Raw genomic sequence first — 15,381 nt, forward strand, 5'->3', positions numbered from 1 at the left:
CTGATTTGTCATAAACATAAACTCAAGATACTTTATTCAATACTCATATATCGATAGTCAAATTAAAAGCTGACATCGTTTCGGAAATTAAAGATGTCGGATGAAAATCTTCTACATGTGTATCTAAGCCATTGGAAGAGCATGGAAGAAGCCCACAATTGGGACATTAACAGGCAATTAGGTACGTGTTAACCAGTTTTGACAAGATGATACCCGGATTCGAGAAGAACTGGCGAAACTCATCAACATATTTTTTTTTTGAATTTATGTTTGCTCTTGGCGTACCGTCTGGGTAGGTACCAGCCATTCAACAGATATCCTAAAGCCAAACAGCAGTACTCAGTACTGTTGTGTTCCGGTTTGAAAGGTGAGTAAGTGAAACTACAGGCACAAGAGACATAACATCTTAGTTCCCAAGGTTGGTAACGCATTGGCGATGTGAGGAATGATTAATATTTATTACAGCGCCATTGTCTGTGAGCAATGGTGACCACTTACCATCAGGTGCTCGTCCGCAATGTACAAAAGTTGCATTAGATGCAACAGGCGGATGTGTCGCTAAAGCAACGATATCCAGTCAACCTTTAGCTAGAGGATCATTTGAAATATGCGGGTATAGGCACGATAAAATTATATGTATAGTTTAATATATAGTACTAGGTGTTACTCGAGGCTTGGCTCCTGTTTTAGGGGTCGGTCGTCAGGTATTAGATAAAAAAAAAACATCAAATTCGTTTCAGTGATTTTGCCGTGAAAGAGCAACAGACGGACAGTATTAAAATTGTTGAGTACTGACAATACAATAATATGTATAATTAATAATTACTAAGTATTTTAAAGGAACTAATTTAAAGTCGAAGAAAATAATAATATTCTATTTAAGTTCATAAGCTGTCCAATTAATTACTGATGAAAAAGTCTATAAGACAATATTGATGATTAAATAATTAAACTACATGCACTGTATTTATATGGCTCGCTTATTTTTTTTTTTTTTTTCGAAAAAAATCTTCCTAAGCTTCTATTTAATTTAAAAAAAAAAAACGTAACACCGACTCATAATACTGAATGCTCGCTTCAATTTTAATAATTTAAGGTAAGATATTACACCGAAAGCGATTATCAAAATCCATTAAGAATAACCCTCATCGTTATATAACAAACAATTCACATCTATCCATTCTCACATTATGATAACAACAATTATTTTAAAATTAACCGACAAACGAGTAAAATAATAGTCTGTACTTTCGCGTCATGTCATCGCTCTTAGCTATCTATGGAAGGAGAATGTGTGCTGTGACGAAAATTCTCATATTCCTATCAGCAAATGTAATAAATCCACATCATTGCAAGCTAATTTCTATCATACACACGTGATATAAAGCACATATTTCATTGTAGACGTGAGAAAGTTATGGCGGCTCGATTCGAAATTCAAAAATGACTAGTCGAGCCTAATGACAAGGTTAAGTGTATGAAACGCAAAGAAACTCGTTCTAAAACATTCGCTGGCCGTTAGCGCATAGACAAAAAAATGCGACGCCATCTTGGACATCGGGTGATGACTTCTCCCGCTCAAATTACGGAACTTATATAAGTTTTTTTATCGCCATTTTGTTATTATCGTGTTTAAGACGTATTGTTTTATAATCTATATTTTATAAATTATATAAAAAAATATATATATTGGTTATTCTGTGAGTTACCATAATATGTAATCATTGTTCTTAACTTAATAGATTCAAGTGTAACTTGGTAAGTAAAACTTTTAATACTTTGTTATATAATAGTTAGCCTTTAAAAAATATACTTTATTTATCAAAGGAATTTTAAGCTAAGTACGTCATCGGTCAAACCGAATTATTGGGTTACGTATTTATCGAAGTAATATTTTTTTTTTTTAGATTAAGTCAGAATAAATAGTTTATCTTTAAAAATAATTACGAAATAAACTTCTAAATTGATTCTAACGACAAAAACTCAATTAACATGAAATTAAACAAAATAATTACGAGGAAATTAAAATAATCAAATAATTTAGCATAATGTTATTAAATGGATAAACACATGCAGGTTTCCTCACGATATCTTTCTAAGCTCGACTGTAAATGTCAGATTTGAACCAACGATTTTACCAAAAAATCCTCTCACTCTAGCTACTGAACCGTCACCTTTAGTTTTGTATTTATTCGGTGATGTGTGTTAACAGTGAGTAATCAACCTGAATACACTATACCATTACAAAGTAACCCAGGTTTCCGTGACAAAGACCAATAGAACTACTAAAAAAAAGTACAAAAAAAGGCACTGACACGAATATAGCCGAATCGCTAACGATAATACCCGACGTGCATGCCCGAATTGTTTTTCCGTGAATAAATTTCAGCTTAAAATACTGAAAAATCGGTCGGTGAGAATTTTAATACATCCAATGGGTTCAGTACGGAATTAAAAAAAAATAACATTTTTTTTATTTTGATAACTTCTTGTACCTACTGACCAAAATGTGATATATATATTATTAGATATAGGTATATATATACTTACTTTCTATGTATAGGTGTGTGGTTACGCACACACGCACTGATACCTGTCATGTAAAGAAACGGAACAGCTTTGTTATGCGATAAATATAACTTAAATATTTTTTATCCAGTGTCTTATTGTAGTATTTATTTATTTTGTCATTCTTTTGATAACTTATTATTATCTAAGTGGTGATAGGACTTTGTGTAAGCCTGTCTGGGAAGGAACCACATGAACCACTAAGGACAATCTTAGTTCCCAGGGTTGGTGGGTCATTAGCGGTGTTAGAAATTATATCTAACGGCGCCAATGTCTATGAGCAGTGGGTCACTTACCATCAGGATTACAAAATAAAGGAGACTTACAAGGTGAGTGAGTCAGAAAAATCGAAAACGTCTTAAAAACTATGGATGACTTCACATTGATGTTTTGTTGAATTAATATTTTTTACAGTCCCATTGTGTCTAGTGGTATCACTGTATAAGAGTGGGTTCTTTATTATAACAATTACGGATCCCTAAAATAAAAAGCGTTTACAGTTAATGGACATAGCTGAGTAAATACATATTGATAAATATAGATAAGAAATGACTTTAAATCACAAATAATTTAGGTAACTAACGTCATTACTCATTATATAACTTTGTAACTAACTTCACTACACAATTTTAACATACAAAACACTGAGGTTATATGTAATAATATCTAAACAAAAGATATAAGATACAGATAACACAGTTTCATAATCTATATTATGGAAAAAGAGGTTACAATCGAAAAAAGTACAGTCGACACCGAGAACAGATATACAATTACAAACGTGTTAAGGTATCAACATACACAATGCCGATTTAAAATGTATAAATGTTTTCGAGTCTGACTGTACTTTACGGGGCATTGACCACTTTGACAGTTGATACTGCGACTATTCCAATGCATACTTAACACAAATAACGTCTGTAATTGGCTTAAAAGCGAAGCGCATTTTATCTACACTCATAGTTACTTTAAAATAGTGTATAATTCACTTCAAAGGACTTTGTATTACATTTATAAAATATATTTAAAAAAAAACAACTATTATTTTGTAGACCGTACAAACAAGCGGAATTTATTGAATTAGTTATAAAAATTGTTAGTTTTGTTTTTTGTTACACAAATGTAATTATATTCACGACGACTGCAGGATTATATAAATATAAATTTATATATGTCGAAGCATCAGAAAGTATAATTAGGATTTATGTATTTTTATAGAAGACGCAGGCAACGTCAAGCTGTAAGCTTGAGCGAGGTAGCCGCTGTATCAGTATGACGTATAAGAACAAGTGACAACCGAAAAGTGTCATAGTTGAGGTAAATATCGAAAATATATTACTAACGTGAACAACTAGACTTTCATTCGAAGATCATCATGTCTTACGAGTTGACGCCTAATCCCTTTCATACTATATATATCTATACCTAATTATATATATATATATATATATATATTTTCATTGTACGTCAATCACAAAGAAACTAGTCGATTTGACACTATGACAAATCAACGCGGAATCGTCCGTGGGTCGTTACGTCATGGATATAGGATATTAATTATTTAAATTCCATTGTTACATCCCTCTTTTTTTTTTCTTAATTTAATGTCTATTTAATGCCGAATATATAATAATAGCGGGTAGTACAGCTGTTATAAATTATAATTATGCGTCTGATAACATAGACATATAACTTTAGCCGTCATATTCATAGTGATATGATGTTGATGGACAGTAGCTTTTTCGAACTGTTACACGACAAAGTTACTTATTTAAATTTTTGTTTTTACTTGTATGAAAAACTATATGTGGAGTAGTAGTAACTATGACGTAGTGCAAAATGGTCCAATTTTTAAAAGGCTTTAACAAGCGAAGGAGAGTGCCTGTGTAACTACTGGCTTCAGGGGAATAACATCTTAGTTGTCAAAGTTGGTGGTACATTAGGGATATAAGGGGTAGTAAATACATTTTACAGTACCGATGTATATGGGCGGTGGTGACCACTTACCATAATGTGACTCATTTGCCACTCCGTCATTGACAATCTACCGCACCTATTAGGAATTTCAAAAAACACACACAAATAACTATTTTATTTAATTTTATTACTATTTTTTTTTTATTTCAGCCTTTATAAGAATTTTTACTAAACTGCATTAATGAAATGCCAACTGATCCTCGCGACTACTTAAGACAAAATTATTTTTTCCCAAATATCACGTTCACATTCCAACCACAAGAATACAAAAGCAAAATAAACAAAATTTGAATCGAATTCACGCGATATCATTGGTCGAGAGCTTGAATAATCTATGATATTCATTATGGATTTGCGAAAAAATCGCGCCCTGTACGTCAACGAAGGTGTTATCGAATCTTCGGAAGTGGATATAAGTAGTTCAGTGGAATACTGTTGTATTATAAATATATATTAACCAAGAGCTGTTTGTACAGCAAAGTTATTAGAAAATCGCATGGAATTCGTAAAGTTCAGTTCTGTTTATGTTAACTCCTTCTTCGATTGGAATTGTAGCTATAGGTACCTAACTCATATACCTACCTATGTCCTCAACAGGACCCCCGACATATATCAGTTCAGTGGATGTATGTTCGTACACTTCCTTTGTTCGACAATCGCTGCTAAAATATCGACCGTTGTTTAAAAATGTCCAAACTAGTTTTTTAATATTTCATCGCGCGTAATTCGAACGCGGAAATCGATACGAGCGCTGTTGAACCCTTTGTTTAGTTTAATAGTCTAACTTTAATGATGGCTGTGACGTCGTTAACCATGAATGACCATTGCCGATCAAACGCCTCGGTTATTTACACCGAGCTTTATTACACACATGCCGAGATAACAGTTACCTATAGCGAAATAAGTTTTTGTTCCATTCATACTTATATATTACAGATACAATTAAATATTGAACATTAAAGCAATTCCACCAGAAGAACCGGCACGAATCTCAGTAGTTACTCTTTCCACAATTTTAATTACAGAGTACCTTAGTAAAATATAATTAAATGTAACTATAAACTGACTGAAAATGAACAAATACACGCTTTTTTAAGATGAATCTTGTATTAAGACTAGTAATATGCCTTATTTATCAATGTTTAAATTTTTAATAATCCAATTTAAAAATAACATAGAATCGATTAAAATTTACCACTTAATGGACTTTAATGTATTATGACATAATATTGTATAATTACGATCGCCGATGAAAAACTAATTTCAATACGAAACTTTCCTCAAAAAATTGATTATTTCTTAACAAACATCGTGCTTTGATCCTAAAACCTAAATACAAGTATAATTCATTAAGAATCTTAGCTACATATCAATATTAAAAATTAATTAATATTTATTAATTTGGCGTTTCGTTGGCGTAAAGTTACCACGATTAAAAATTTTAATTAAAAAGAGACGAACCGGCATAAAAATCAGTACTTTAGATTTATTTTACGAAAAAAAAAAACAAAAACGAATACTATCTACTTAATAATAATATAACTTACTTACTTAATAACTTTTTTTTTACAATACAGTAACAAAATCGAACGTAGTAACTTTTAAGTTAGGAATTATGATAAATTAATAAAAAATATTCTTTGAACGAGTACCTATATTTTTTTCAATCCGGAAAGCGAAGGTTCTCACCGACGCAGCCGAGCAAGAACACTGGTATAATAGCATCCAGCCAGAACACGTAAATATGGTTTTAAACTTCCTAAATATAATAATATATATTTATAATGTTTGTAGGAAAAACCTTCATGATTATTCGGTCATTCATACATATAGTAAAATAAAAACATAATATATCTGGACTATCGTATCGTATTATGGTTTGAATGCTTACTTCAGATATATTATTAAATAATATTCATAGTTTCTAATTTCACACAGATACTCATCAGACATTTTACCAAATAAACAGCATATAATAGTAAGTTATATTGTGCTCCGGTTTGCAGGGCGAGTGAGCCAGTGTAACTATAGGCACAAGGCACGTAATATCGTAGCTGTCAAGGTTGATGGTGCATTGCCGATTTAAGAAATGGTTAGTATTTGTTACACTGCCAATGTCCATACTATACTCATCACTTATCATCTTGTAGGCCGCTCAACTACCTATAACATAATAAAAATATAGTCCAGAAGAATTGAATTAAACCGGTTTGATCCCGGCCAAGCACAAACATTTTGATGTTCTTAATTTGTGTTTATAATTCATGCTTGGAAATGACACAAATCATCGTCATGAGAGCACGTGTCGGATGAAAATCTGCCATTTGTTCTTATTCATCAGCATTAATGCAGCGTAAAGGTATACTGCAAACTTTCTTTCAAGATGAGGAGAAGCTTTTAAGACTTTACTTGTATACGCACAAAAAGTCTTAATATATACCTACCTTATTAAGTTGTTGTACTACTATTAGAACTGTTTTTTTTTTAATTTCTTCAGAGAAATATGAAGCTCCCGAAGCGCTGAGGTAAACTGGTGCCTACCGAGTGTTTAACCTTACTTAAGGCCACTGACACACCGAGCAATGAAACAAGGCCACTGATGAAACGAAGCCAGGATGCAACGCAGTTTTTTAAAAGTTAATTTCGCGATTACAATTCTTAGTTCATATAAAGGAAAACGTTAAGGAAACTTGGGAATTCTCGGAAGTATTTCGGAAATTACTAATATTATTGCTGATGTTCTTTTTGCCCAGCCGTGGGGAAAATAAGGGACAGTTGCTCGAGCGGCGAGATTAGAATGATTTCTGAGTGAAAATCCCGGATCTAGTAAAAGTTTTGGGTTCTTCTGTCTGAGTACCAGCTCTGAGTTCGGAAGATGGGGCTGTATTCTATTAGGTATAGAGTGGCGCATTAGAAAGAACTGTTAATATTTCTTACAGCGCCAATGTCTAGAAGTAAAAATACACTGTGGTGACCACTTACCATCAGGTGGCCCAGTTGTCTGACGACATATTACATTTTTTTTAAATGCCACTAGTATTTTTAATAATATGTAACTTCGCGTCGGAGACTAAGCTATTATTTAATTAGCTTCTACGCATTAGTATATAAGAAGGAAAATACCTAGAGTAGGTATAGTTAAAAATACCTATTACGCTATAATATACAAATGTACCTATTTGGTTCAATTTGCCTGCCTGTTATACATCATAAAGCCATCTAATTAAATATACAAAAAAAAACAATAAAATGCTCGAAAACTTTGGAACTGTTTCTCTATTTAAATTTGAAAAAAAAGCTAAAAAAAGGTTTTTTATAATGTAGTCATAATATTATTTGTTTTTAGAATTAATAACACGTTAGTATGTTTGCAATAAGACTTGAGAATTTATATCTTTGAAGGGGCTAATCTCAAAAAGTACACGATCGATTTGAAAAATATATTAGCGTAAGATATCAAACTGTTCACTACACGTTACAGAAATAACCTAGGACATACGACATATATATAGTGGATATCTTATAAAACAGACCCCGAAATCATTTGTTCTAACCCTGGGTGAAGAAGACTTTAAAAGCAATTGAGTGCTTGTTTTGAGACATTCTCAGTAACAGCTCAATTGCTTACACTCCCCTGCCTCGGATAGCAAAAAGAACTTCGGTTCTGCCCCTAAACATAAAGAACAATAACGCATTGTTTGACATTTCATTGGATTTTCTTGCAACGAAGTTCTTTAACGCGGCTTACAGTAGAGTGTACCTACTGTCAGAAATCATAACGAAGGAAAAAGCGTTGCGCCCCCTAAAGATGATCATTCCTTCTCTTTCTCACTGTTTTTTTTTATTTTACACGGCTTTAAAATCATTATTTTTTTTCATTGAGCCTTTTATTGAATACGTGAACTCTTTTAATATTCTTATTCTTATTATGTCCAGGTTCAAACAATCATGTTACCTCTACTAAATATTTTTCAAATAACTAAAGAACGAAAATCTACAGTCACGTGCTGGATCATATATCTTGACAATCACTAGTGAGCGTAAAGCTTTTAAATTGACTAAAGATAATTTCCAAACTGTTTCCGAATTTAGAACGTTACTAAAAATTTAATGGAAATAGAACCACATACAATATATCATATACTAGACTCAAATCATGGTCGATTTTCGACCACTGGGTGACCGCTAGTTCAATTAAATCGACTTAAATGCTAAATACATATTTGTGAACATTTCGACTATCGCTCATCTGACTTTCAAATGCACAGAACATTACGCCAATATTTTGTAAGAACTCAATTCGTATGTTTTTGTTAAATGTTGAACGGTTTTCAACTTTCGGTGATACGTATATCAATTAAATTGTAAGTATAATTATTACTGTCAATATTGCATACAAAATTCTGCGATGAGTTTCGAGTCTTACCAGCAGCTTTTCGTTCAACTCACTGTCAAACGTAGAACGATGAAGAAGCACTTGTTGCAATACTTCTTACGAGCCAGCTTTTAAGAAGAGAAATATTAACCACTCCAATGCATCATCATGCATACATTGCCAATGCGCCACCAACCTTGGGAACTAATATGTTATTGTGCCTGTAGTTACACTGGCTAACTCACCCTTTAAACCGGAACACGACAATACTGAATACTGTTGTTTGGCGGTTGAATATCTGATGAATAGGTGGTACCTACCCAGACGAGCTTGCACAAAGCTCTACCACCAAGTGAACAATTTATATATGCTAAAATAAACTTAAAAAGTTTGTTGGTTTGAATACGCTACTGACTTCATTTGAACAATGAGTTTAGATATTTATTGATAAAGGTTACATACTAAATAAATCAAGCTAAGACTCGCTGAAACTGAATGAAATAACTAGTTAAATATATTTGTATTAATTTATATATATACTGGTACTATAAATGCGAAAGTAACTCTATTACCTTTTTACGTCCACGCTGAACCGATTAAGATTAAATTTATTTTAGTTATAGAGAAAGTTTGTAACTCGAGGACATAGGCTACTTTTTAATTTATCCTTTTATTGGTTAATATGGAGGGTGACGATTTGTGTGCCATATGTAAAGTATTCTTAAATTCGTGCAGGTTAAGTCAAAGGTTCAGCTAGTTAGGTACGAATGTAAGATGTAGGTGTCTTATATATTCTCGTGCTAATCTTAAATACTATCAACAGTTTTATAGCGATCTATTTACTATGTTAGATTCATCTTAAAAAAATTTGGTCATTGGAAAATAGCTAAGTAACATCCAGTAATATTATTCTCCAAAAACATAATAATTTACCTAATTCTTAAGCAATAATTGATATCATGTATATTATATATATCTATAGTTATATCTCTTGGACAACGATTGTACCATTTATATATTCAATACATAATATAATAAAAAATAACTTTTGATAATCTATTTGATATATGTACTTATAAATCAGGATACGAATATATATACCTAAACGAGTCATTTTCAAATAAACATCTTAATAAAAGATTTAACCTATAATTAAAGTTATTATTAATTCTAGCGCAACCTTACTAAACTGTAAAAACATGCTCAGATATTTTATCTTCATTTAATCGTTTCTAGAAAGTTCTTATTTAATTATACACAAAAAAAAACTTATAACATGACACGTCTTGATACTTTACGTATGGTATACGTATTTTTATTTTTTAAATAACATATCACGAATCAGTTGAAGTAACTCGTCGAAGAGTTGAAGGAAATAAATATGTAATTCAATTAAATCATAATAGTAACCTTAGGACATGTACGTTCATACGATAGCAAGTAGCCATGGTCATAAGACCGACTTCACGACCGTGCGATACAAGGAAAAACCGACCTAATTACACACGAGAAAATACAAAACTATTTCCATGAAAAACCTGTTATTTCATAACACAATCGCATCGAAAAAAATAATATTATAACGCGCTATAAAGTCGAAAATCGTTTGCACGTTAACAATCAGAAGTTAGCGGAGCACATGAGTGAATTTGCGAGCGCAACTAGGAATGCACTTGACTTGTAAGCAACTTCGCGTCAATGCAATCAAGTTCATAGATTAAGATTGGCGTTCCTACAACATAAATTACCTATAACTGTAATTAAAACGACTCGTAGTGGAAACGTATTACTTACCTTATACAGTCTATGCAGTAGTCCATAAGCACTTTAAAATAATCAGCAATGTTGCTCCAAAAATATAGTTCACTTACACTTTAAACTAGTTTCTAATTAATTTTGCACTATGACATCACAATTTAATCTATTAGTTTGTACGTAAGGCACTATGTGTGTTGTGTTGGTCTACATCACAGAGTTGAGCAAAAAAGTTTCACTCGCGAGATTCGAACGCGGTTTTTTCGCGTTCGAAATTTAAAAGTTCAGGTCGACACAAAGTTCGGAAAGCGATTTCGGCGGGATTCGGATCCGCTTCGGGGTCCATTCGGCGGTTTTTCGTAGTTTTTCGTTGCGGATGCAGCGCGAGGCGCGTGCGGGGACAGCTCGCGCGCAACTGAAGTTTGTCGTAGGTTAAGTTTCGAAAAAAATTACACCGCTACTTCAATTTTCCAGCTCGCGGTCCCACGACGGTTTCATCGCGCCGAAAACTTCGGCACATCGCGTTTCCCTCCCACGGGCCGATCGAGGTTATTGTTTTGACAGCTCCATGAATTACAACCATGTGTGCTAGGTGTACGGGACGGCAGAGGGCGCCACGGGTGCAGCGCCGAGAAAAAAGCGATACCGAGCCAAACAAACTAGCAACGCGCGTAAACACAACGAAATTACTGAATACTTTTCATTATTTTATTTCACTATGCACCGGCGACGTCACCGAAATAGCGGTCGCGTGGAGATACGGCCGTCTCTTTTCAACATGCTAGTTCGCGCGGGAATTTATTTTGAAAAGTGACATTTATTGTTTTTTTTTTTTTCTTAAATTGGGTTGTTTATGACGTGCGTGTTTTGGTAGCGCGCGGTGCATGACACACGTACGCCGCACACAACCGCAGTAGTACTGAAGCTAGATGACATTCACAAAGGCTTAAACCCAAGTTCAGACGGATGCGGCGTCAATAAACTGTCCGATGGTACGTTTGTAACGCGAACTATGTAATATCATACCGCTTATCTGTATGTACTTTTGTCTCTTGATATAGTTTCGAAACTAGGAAGATATAAAAAGTTAAGAGAAAAAATTAAAACGAACGTAACAAACAAAAATTTTTTTTTAATTTACAACTAATATGCAAAATACAGATAATCTATAGACTGGCCTATATTTAAATATTATATTAAATAAAAAAAAAGTTTTATAAATAGAATAACATTATTTTTACTACAATTTAATAGAAAATAAAGTCAAGTAAACTAACGTAAGTATTGTGTTATAATAAAAATAGCATTCCCAACTAATAACATTTTAATCTAGGTCATACCTACCTAGGTACATTTTGCTGAAATAACAAATCGTTATTAAAGATACAAAGACAATAGAATTTATTTAATTAAACGTATACACAACAATAACAGCTATTAAACATTTTCCTTTGTAGGTTTGTTCGGTGAAATCTCAAAAAAATTTTGTTTAGTTTTACTTATGACTTCCGAGACACATGTGTTTGTTAGCGATTACTTAGTTAAATTAAAAAAAAAATGTAGAACCAAAATAAATAAAGAACACACCTTTAATATACCTAATTTATAATATTTATACATATTATAAAATATAAAAGTAAAAATAATATAATATATTCAGATATCAAGATGCAGACGTTAGGATATTTGTTATTACTTGTAATAAACTAAAGATAATATTTTATATATTTTTAATACCTACAAGAAGATAAGATTGAAAAAAAAAAACAAAATTTCAAGGACCTGTACACCAACATACAGCCAAGTATTTCAACCGATATCCCTTGCACCTATGTAAGGTAATTTTATTGCATAAATAAAAAATAAAAAGTAGGTAAATCTTTATAACTTTTGTAATCATTTAAATATTACCACAGATTGAATGAGATGTAGATAATTTCAGACAATAGACACCATAAAACAGCAAAATGGCGAACGGTATAACGTCAAACAATTTTGATGACGAAACTTTTAAAATATAAATATTAAGTAAATCACGCTTCGATAACCATTATTATAAAAAAAAAAACATAATCAAACCAAATTGGGATTTGGCAAAGATTTTTATTAAATGAACCGCCAATTTATTTCAACAATGACATATAAAATTAAGCAAAAACTAAATATAATGCTTATACAGATTCATAAGAAATAAAAAGTAAATTATAAAATTGTAGTATAAGTTAAAAAATTCAACTAATTTCATATTCTAGAGTGATTTCCATCAAACAAAAAACGTATAAACCTATATTTATAACTCGCTTATTGCTTCCAAGCTATATACCCACTCGTATAACGTATTAAGTACCTATAGCAATCTCTTGTAAACTAATTACCACATCTAATTTCCAATTTTTTCACTTTTATATTAAAAAAAAAAGTTATTCATCATTAATATATAAAAACTATTTTCAATTTACTTTTTACAAAACAAATATACGCAAGTAAAATTTCGTTACAGCATACCAATTCACGTGTTTATTTTAATTGTAAACAATGTAATACGTACATTTACTTTAAATTAAATATAGCTTAAAAAAATATGCAAAATATGTCTTACAATTTGATACTAAAAATTCAAAGAGCCATTGCCTTGATGAGAATAACAATTAAAAAGAAAAAAGATAATAGAGCAGTGTTTAAAAATCGAATGCAAAAAAAGTATAAATCAAATGATGTCTAACGACAGTTTTGTATTATTCATATGACGTATTGCACAACAAAAAACAAAAGTATAAAACACAATCGTTCATTCATAAAGAATACAACATCGTTCCAAATTCAAATCGAGTATAAAATTTTAAAATCCAGCGAATTTCGTCCACGCTCCAGCGAAAGTATTCTTTTTTTAAACGAGTCCTGCCAAATGCATTGCATTCGGCCTCGGTGCAGTGCATGTGTCATTGGCCTCGAGTATTCGGCCAACGTACACTAAAGTTGGGTAAGGTTAGGTCTGTGTGTGTGTGCGTCGGCTTTTACTTTCGCTGTCATTTTGGATTCGCGTTCGAATTTTACTTTTTAAATCCTGTCTGGTTCATGTTCTTTTTTTAAACGCTTCTCGATAGTTATTTTAAAATGGGATTTCAGACTTTATTACGTACAATAGCTTTTCTCTTTTGTTGATATTTCTAAATGGGCAATGTAAATTACATTTAAAAAAAAATAATAATAAAAGAAGTACTGAACTATATATTATTTTAATGAAACATTAATTGTTCTTACTTCGAATGAAAGAACAATTTTTATAACAAGATTAAAACGACTTGTTTATAAAAACAATATTACAACAGTCCCGTTCACCCGAATTTCTTTATCTTATCAGCTGTATCGTGTCACTGACCTGCCGATTCTGCACATTTTGGCTAAGGTCATGGTACGATGCTATCGTCTCTTTCTAACTTTCCTTTATCACCTCACCTTTCTCGCTCGTGCACGTTATAATGCCCTATTGACGCAGGTGTTATGAAAGTTAGTATTATTTGAGACGAATTCACTGTGAACTCAATGTTTTGTCTGTGTGTGTATTTATTACAATTCGTTTTTTGTAATTGAATACATCATTTATTAATAATTGTGAAAAATATATATTTTTAATTATATTGAATAAATATGTTTTTTCTTTTAAAAGGTGATTCAAGGATTAAATTGTTGAGTGAAAGTACCTAGTATCGTTTTATTTTCTTAAATGCTTTCGCAGAGGAATGGTCTGCGTTTTGCTCGTGTATTATTTTGTTTTCTGAACAATGTTAGTTCTTAGTCTAAGTAAAATTTTTTAGTTCGGTTAAAGAAAGTACAGATAAAAAATATGAAACATTACATTTAGTTTAGTTAGAAAGTAAATTAGTTTCATAGAATTTTTACGTTAGTAATCGAAAGTCATTAATCTTCGGATATCGATCCAGACAGACTAAGGTATTTGAAAAAACAAGGTGAAAAGTGAGATTTTACGGCAATTAATTGTTAAATTATTGTCTTCGGGCATTAGGTAATTAGGACAAAATGGTCAATGGTTTTTTAAACAACAAATCTAGCTTTCTTCCTGCCCTTGAATGCGATAGTCATATAAAAAGATACTATTTTGTTATACATATAAACGTCTCGTAGTATAAGACAAACTGTCAACAGCCTTCAATAAAAAAAAAAAATATATATCTTAAGGTATGTCATATGAATGAATGAATTTTTATAAAAAAAAAATCTTATTTTTTTTATTCGAATTTTAAATAATATTTACTATGCAAAATCAGAAACGGATTTCCTTAGAATGAATGGCTTTACCATTGCTATATATGCAATAAAGCTTCTCGTTATACAATGGAGGACTAACACTATCTTACCTGAAATGGAGGCGTCATATCACAGAGACTAACCAATAGCTTCTTTTGTATTTGCAAAGGTGCACTCTCGATTGTCACTATCGTATTCCGATGGGAATGCAATCGACGTGGCTCGCAAGGCGCGAGAGTGTAACTCAGCCCGACCGAACTATCGGAATCGTGTCCGAAAAACGAGTCGGTTCTAGTTTTATTATTTGTATACATTTCCTCAATAGTCAAAGAAATAATTGGGTACAAGGCGGTGACGAAATTGTAACCACAAACTCGATAAAACGGTACAAAACAAAGTTTTGACAATCCACAGAGCAGCGACTTTATCGGAATTTAATT

At 32.0% G+C, this 15,381-nt stretch overlaps 1 protein-coding gene across 3 annotated transcripts in view; it reads right to left on the bottom strand.

Moving 5' to 3' along the window:
* Nucleotides 1–11,564, bottom strand: part of LOC125073240 (mushroom body large-type Kenyon cell-specific protein 1) — a 195,330-nt gene extending 183,766 nt beyond the window's left edge. The window contains exon 1 of one of the 3 annotated variants that reach the window (XM_047683998.1): nt 10,715–11,564. The gene's annotated coding sequence lies outside the window, so the exon portion shown is untranslated. Of the gene's footprint in view, nt 1–2,550; nt 2,578–10,714 lie in introns of those variants that run through there. The other 2 variants (XM_047684000.1, XM_047683999.1) reach the window with 2 other exon arrangements.
* Nucleotides 11,565–15,381: the final 3,817 nt, after the last annotated feature.

The sequence above is a fragment of the Vanessa atalanta genome, chromosome 23 (genome assembly GCF_905147765.1).
Source record: "Vanessa atalanta chromosome 23, ilVanAtal1.2, whole genome shotgun sequence".
Lineage (NCBI taxonomy): Eukaryota > Metazoa > Arthropoda > Insecta > Lepidoptera > Nymphalidae > Vanessa > Vanessa atalanta.